Raw genomic sequence first — 8,049 nt, 5'->3', positions numbered from 1 at the left:
TGCTAATAGTTAAATAATTTAGTTTTGATAATATCTCAACATTCGAAATTAATGAGAGTAATTTCATTTTACTTTATGTGAATTTCCTAGTAAATTTATCAAATTTATCAAATTTATCACTTCAAATTTAAACATTTCCCGTGGGATCGATATTCGCGATTTAAATGGAAAGACTTTTATTACTTGATAACAATACGTATAATCTCAACATTAATTGCTTAAATTTCTTAATCATAAACATTGCATCAAGCTTTTGGCACCGTTACATAGAGGAGTTAAACTAATATAATTTTTATACAACTATATTTTCTCGGGATCACATATCATAAAAAAATGGTCATCCAGAATCCCTAAAAAAACCCAATCATAGAAAAGAACAAAGGAACTGTTGGTATCGATTTTTTATGTCGCATGTGTGGGATGTCCACTTGAGCACGTCAGGGTCGCACTTTGTGCAAATGATTTACTAGTAACTCGAGAGGGGCACGTAGCTAGAGTCACTTTGTTAGGCTTTGGCATTCGCTTGAGCGAAGGCCGGTCGACATTTTGTTCATCGGACGACCCGATCGAGTCAACGAATGGTATTCGTCACACTGTCGCGAAACTGACTCAACTTGACCTGGACGTCAGTGGAATCATCGAGATGACCCCGAACAACAAAACAGAGCTCGCAAGTGTGTCCAGAATGTCGATTTCACCTGGGAAGGATGTTCATTTCGCTACGGTTTTGCGGGCAAACTAAAATGCATGAAATTATCGTTTTTTTGGCTTAATTGAAAAAAAAAAGTTGTCTGAACGACCCCTACCGACGAAACAGACTGTGCCGATGAGTCCGGAACGTCGACTTTAGTCAACAATGACGACCACTTCGCTGCGAGGACATATACAGGTTAAAATGCGGGAGAGATATTATAATTATTATATTATAATATTATAATATAATTAAAAAAAATCTTTGTCTTTCCACGCATGGCAGCTCACCCCTCTCTCTCCCTATTTTTTTTTCTTCTCAACCACACATAAATATAAAAATAAAAAAAGTTGTTCCCATGCAGTTTTTTTTTTAAAAAAATTGTAAATAAGCAAAATAAAATCTTATCTCTATCCTATTTAAGCCTCTCCCCAAAAGAAGCATCTTATCGCATGCTTTTGGCTCCCATATGTGACTAAAAATCATACGAATCGAACGCCGCACGCAGCTTGCATACAGTGTTCGATCCGGACTGTAGATCATCTGATCTATAGATGATCTACGGTCCCGATGTATTTCGGTAGGCCCCACCTAATTTTAAAAAAAAAAAACCAGACCCCCGTGATCTACAGCCGGGATCGGACCCCGCATGCGGAGATGCAGGCGGTGTCCACACGCAATAATTCCTCATATGTGACAGAGAGAAGCCCCGACTCCCATAGGAGACAACTCTAGGACTCCCTCGCAAAAACCTCCCCGAATCCTTCCTCTTCACCGACGACAGTGCCGACTTTCTATATGTGACAGAGAGAAGCCCCGACTCTTCGCAAAAACCTCCAGCCGAGCTTCCTCGCCGGAACCGCCGACCACCGTCGTCGTCTACTGACTTTTTCTTTTAGCCAGGCAACCTTGTCGGATCTCCTTCATCCCACAAGATTTTGCCTCGCCGGCGTCGTGTTTTCGCTGGAGTAAAACAGTGAGGAGAAGCTTCAATTTTTTTTTTTGGCTTTCCCTCCACATTTCCCTCGCTCTTGGCGCTCACCACCGACAAGCTAACATCTGTCACCTTGCCGCCTCGCTTTTCCGACGACCATACACCTCGCTGGACCACCATAACGTTGCTGGACATCAAGCATCGATGTCGTTCGGGAGGATACGAGGGACTTCTACCTCACGTGCAAGTTCTCACCGGACTTCTTTAGGCTTCGTGTAAATCACGTGACGGTATAACCCTTCTTCTAGCCTAGCACAAAAATTCTAGAGGTTGGAGCTCCCTTCGCTCCCCTTTGCTTTTGTTGTCCCGATCTTGTAGAAATATCAAAAAGCAGGTCTTTGCAAAATGAGAAAATGCGAGTCATTAGCTCTTTTAGCAAAGCTCAGAGGCGTCGTGAAATCGGGAAGAGTGTTATCGCTAGTTTGTTTCACGACGAGGTGGAGAACTTCCCCCTTGGAGATTCAGGGAGAATTTCCCAACTTATCTCGCCAAAGCAAAGACATCAATTGCCGTCTTTCTATATATTGACCATAGGTTCCCCAGTGAGGTCGTTAGCACGGGAATGACTCGCTATTACATGTGTATGTTTACATGTCGCATTTTGCACGTCACTTCACTCCGATCGACCGCCCTGGCCTAACAAGCATTTCACTTCACTCCGTCCGGCAGCCCCAGCCCGACGAGCATTTCACTTCGCTCCGTCAGGTCGCCCCAGCCCGAGGAGCACTTCACCTCGCTCTGTCGGGCCGCCCCGGCCCGACGAGCATTTCACCTCGCTTCGTCGGGCAGCCCTAACCCGACGAGCATTTTACCTCGCTCTGTCCGGCCGCCCCGACTCGATGAGCACTTCACCTCACTTATTGGCCGCCCCGACTCGATGAGCACTTCACCTCACTTAGTCTGGCCGCCCAGACCCGATGAGCACTTCACTTCGCTCCGACAGGTCACCCAGGCTAGGCGGGCATCCCACTTCATTTCAATTAGCTTCCCTGAGCCGGTTGGTATGACACTTTGGCTCGACCGGATTTCTCATCCCAGTCGACCAACTACTTGCACCACCATGTTGGCTTGCATGTGTGTTTGCTTTTTTGCATATTATAGTGCATACGTATGAATACATTATTGCATCCCGTCTTGCATTTGTATGTTTGCATGGTTATGATCATTGTATGAATACATTATTGCATCTCGTCTTGCATTTGTATGTTTGCATGGTTATGATCATATGCATGAGTTGCACATTCTCTGGGGTCGCTGCTACCACGGCATGCCTATCTTCCTGGGGTCGTTGTCATCACGACATGTCCATCTTTTTCGGGCCCCTGCCTCCATGACATGCCCATTCTGTCAGGTCACTACCATATCGACATACCTCCTGGGGCCGCTGGCATCACGACATGGTCATTTTCTTTGGGCCCTGCCGTCATGGCATGCCTATTCCGTCAGATCACTACCCTATCGGCATACCTCCTGGGGCTATTGCCATCGTGGCATGCCCATCTTCCTGGGGCCCCTAATGTCACGACATGTCTACTCTTTATAGATCACTGCCCTATCGGCGTACCTCCTTGATTCACTGTCACTATAGCATGCCCATCTTTTTCGGGTCGCTGCCACTACGGTATGCTCATCTTCATTTGAGTCTCTACCCATGACACACTCATCACTTGTGTGTTTTTATTAATCATTTGCTTTTGCATGTTCTCATGTATAGCGAGCCAGACCCATTAGGAGAGTGAATTCCTTGTTGGTCGCGATGCCTTAACGAGCATTGCTTGCTGGGTTAATCCCGATGAGCAATACGTGTTAAATCATCGGGACTGACACGAGTATGATTGTGCTAAGAATCCAATGGATCTAACTGGTGTCATCTTCTTTCATGACACTCTTTAGATTATTTGAATCCTTAGGATGAGGCCGGTAAAGAGACCCCATCAAATTCATACCATACCCAAACTTACCCACATTTAGATACTAGGTTGATGCACTTGTCGTTAGATGGTATGCTAGGCTTGAGTATAGGATGCTAGGTAGTATTTTTTTTGACACATCTGGCTATTGTCGTGTGATGTGCTGTTTTGCGCTAGCCATGTGTCACCTTCTCGCTTTTTTCGGTGTGCTTGCATGCTTCTTGTGTGTGGTAATATATTAGGGCGATCTTTTGCAAGTATCGTGTCTATTTATACACTCACACATGTGTTGTTAGGGGGGAGCATGTAACGATTTCTAATCATTTGCTTGCAGGTGCCTTTAGCTCCCCTCAATTATATGGCATGACCTGTTATTTTTGTGATGCATGGCGTGTCTGCTAACACTTGTTTTATGCAGGTCGAGTCTTTATTTTCTATTTTAAATGTATTTAATAGAGTCCTAGGAGAGTCTGCATCAAAAATAAGGTACGGGCACTGGTTTTTAGGCGGATGACGCATCGAACCATGTGACGATGACCATGAGCAGCAGCTCGTGTCTCTTACCTTAAGTCCGAATTTTATATTTTTGTATAGACTTAGGCCCGAGCATATATATGCGGAGTTCGACCGCTTTTATTTTTTTTTCTGGATTATATTGTCGGTCCAGCGGCATTTGACCTGTTTATATATTTTTTTGCGTATTTTCTTACTCTTTTTCTTCTCGTGTGTCTTTGCATGTTGGAGCGTTTTATATTATTTGTTTTTGTGTATCTGGACCTCGCGAAAATGCAACCTAGGCTCACTAAGGACCTTAAAATTTTAATTTTTTTTATCTAAAAAATTCCAAATAATAAAAGTTTAAGATAATCAAAATTTTAGGATTAAAAGATTCAATATTTTTCAAAATCAGTCTTTACTTTTTCTGCATGGCCTTCGGGCCCGTTTTAAAATGGTTCGCATGATGGTCATAACCCAGTCATATTTAATAGGACTTCCACGCTTAGGAATGTGGTAAATAACTGCATCATACTTGCATGTCCCGAGGAGTAGCCCCCGTGCTTCTCCAATCCGACTAATTCAGCATAAATTTGCCTATGTAAGGTTGTCTAGCATGTGTAGGGTGTTAGGAGGCTTCCTGATCCAGACGGGATATAAGTCCTCTTGTTGGAGGTTTTACAGCTTTGTAGCTGAACATCCGCTTTATCTTCCTTTCTGAGGCATCCTCGCCACTTTGGCAGGTATAAGTCTCACCTCTTGGAGCTCCAACTTTTAACTGTAGGATAGAGTTTCGTTCCTTGGACCTTAGGGCTACCGAGATTCCTGTGGACGACACAATTCACGGATTGCTGACCAGAGATCTCAGGTTGTGTTGGGTCGACTACCTTCACGACCAGATAGACTTAGGGTCCTGGTGGCTTGGGATGACGGGTCTGTGGTACCCCGACCTGGCTACCTCTACCTCTTAAGACTACTCTTCCCTACCTTTTTTACTATCCCTGTTGAGCCACTTCTACTCCTTTGACTTTGTTGATGGCACTTTGCCGACCCGAAGTCGATAAGCTACCGCCCGTTCGGGATACAACAATTTGTCCTTTGCCTTTACGGTCCAGATGTGCTATGAAGTACTGGGATACCCCCGTTGAAGTGATATATGGTTATTTCGTAGGTTTTGTGAGTTGAGAAGCCTCTACCCATTTGGATGTAGGAGATTCACTCTCTGCTCGATGTCGCAGCGTGAGCTTCAAAGCATCGAGACCGTTCCAGGTTCATGAGGATAAAGCGAAACTCCTTCCATTGAGAGTTTTTTTGGGTATCCCCCGCGATGTAATTAACCAGTAGGAATACGTTCCTCTGGGAGACTTTTTGACCCCATAACAAAGATGTTCTTTTTTTGGTTCTATGGTTACAGGTGGCTTATATAGAGATTCTGCTCGTGGATGTTGTTTTTGAGGTACTTCAATCTGATTCTGTTTGGGCTGGTTACAGGTGGCTTATATAAAGATTCTGCTCGTGGATGTTGTTTTTGAGGTACTTCAATCTGATTCTGTTTGGACGTATACTCTCGAACCATCACACGAGGATTATCCCTATATAAGCCTTCCGTCTCTTCTCTTTTTAATTTGTTTGCCTATTTTTTGTCGTACGTCAGTCATCTTCAAGTCATTCATTTGGTTCAGGAGGGAGACTTACTCGAATAGAGAAACTATACGACGACATACAAAAAGACAAATTGGAGACTCTGAGACCTAAAAAGAACTGAGTAAAATAGGAACTTGGTTGTCTTTATTAGGATTTCACATGTGACACCAACCAACAATGACTATAGAGGTCATCCAAAAGTACTTCAAAAACCTCAGCATAAAAAAAAAAGGGAACTTGGTTGTCTTTATCAGTATTTCACATGTGACACCAACTAAGAGTGACTACTAAGCCATCTATAATAACTCACAAGGCAGAACATCTTATCATGAACCTCACAAACCCACAAAAAAAAATACGAAAAGGAATCGAAAAAGGAGAAAAAAAATTCAAACAGCACAACCACACACACACAAAACTACCAAAAGTCACACACTCAAGACCAACCATATACAACCACCTTGAATAACCAACAAACACATAGTCACCACCAAAACAACAACTCACCCAAGGCCAACCATATACAATACACTCACAACTACCACCAAAACAGCCAGCCACCAAGCACAACACCCACAACCACCACCCCCAACCACACACACACACCCAAGACCAACCATATACAACTACCAAATACAACCAACACCCACAACCTATTGACTTGAGCAATACATCAAACAAACAACACCATTGGTGCCAGAAAATTCTTGTTCATGATGGCGCACACACGCAACCACCACCTAAACAAACAACCACCATATACAACTAACAAAACAACATCTCACACACAACCACCACCAAAACAGCCACCACACCTAAGGTCAATTATCTACTTCACATGCACAACCACCAAGCATAGCACCCGCAGCCACCGCCCCTCACCACACACACACAAAACAATCAGAACTCACACACCCAAGTTCAACCATATAAAGCCACCATGAATAACCAACAAAACAGACAACACACACAACCACCACCAAAACAGCCACCACACCCAAGACCAATCATATACAACGCACTCACAGCCATGGCTAAAATAGGCTGCCACCAAGCACAACACCCTCAACTATCATATACAACCAACAAACGGACACCACACACATAATCACAACCAAAACAACCACCACACCCAAGGTTAATTATATACTGCACACTGACACTCACCAAGCATAACACCCACAACCACCACCCCCCACCACATTTACACATAAAACAACCAAAACTCACACACTTAAGGCCAACCTTATACATCCACCATGAAAAACCAACAAAACGGATATCACAAATGCAACCACCGCATCCAAGGCCAACCATATACAATACACTCACAACCACCACCAAAACAGAGAGCAACTAAGCATAGCACCCACAACCACCACCCCCACCACACACATACACTAAGGCCAACCTTATACATCCACCATGAAAAACTAACAAAACGGATATCACAAATGCAACCACCACATCCAAAGCCAACCATATACAATACACTCACAACCACCACCAAAACAGAGAGCAACTAAGCATAGCACCCACAACCACCACCCCCACCACACACATACACCACAACCAACGTGTGCGCGCGCACACCCCCACCCAACGTGTGCCCGCGCCCACACACACACACACACACACACACACACACACACACACAACCAATCGCAAAGTAGAATTCTGCAAAGCCTCATTCACCCCAATTCAATTCCATATCCAAAAAAAAAAAAAATCTCGCAAAGAAAGCCACTAAATCAAAAATAGGAGAGGCCTAATCAAAAAATTGACTTCATTTGAATCAACTTAAGGAATGAGCTTTATTACATTTTCTAAATTTTTTTTAATTAAAAGAGCAACTCATGGCTCCTTACGTACTAATAAAGAAAAGGAATACAAGATTTGGGAGGGATAGTGGATCCCCATCTAAAAAAAAATACATCATATTTCTAAAGCTTCCGCAATCCACAGTACAACTCCACACAAAATAAAGCAAAAATAAATGTAAAACCACAAAAATGTATACTAAAAGAAAATGTATACCAAAAAATTGCATGTATATCAAAACCCATGTCGACTGTAGTAGAGGAAAGTAAAGTTGAAGAGAGAGCATCAAAAAGCTCAGACCAATCGTACAAATAGTAAGGAATTTCGTTGTCGAGACCAAGTGAGGCTGCAACATGCAATACTCGTCAAAAGGAAAGAAATGGTTATAAGTCAGCATAATAATCTTGTGGCAACAGAGCTTAGTCTCCCTTAACCCAGAAAAATAGTGTAAGAAAAAAGGAGAGTGTGTCCATATACTTGAAGCCCACATTATC

This window comes from Phalaenopsis equestris, unplaced genomic scaffold (genome assembly GCF_001263595.1).
Source record: "Phalaenopsis equestris unplaced genomic scaffold, ASM126359v1 Scaffold000372, whole genome shotgun sequence".
NCBI classification, from domain to species: Eukaryota; Viridiplantae; Streptophyta; class Magnoliopsida; order Asparagales; family Orchidaceae; genus Phalaenopsis; species Phalaenopsis equestris.
The sequence above is the reverse complement of the archived record's forward strand: the minus strand, read 5'-3'. Positions refer to the sequence as shown.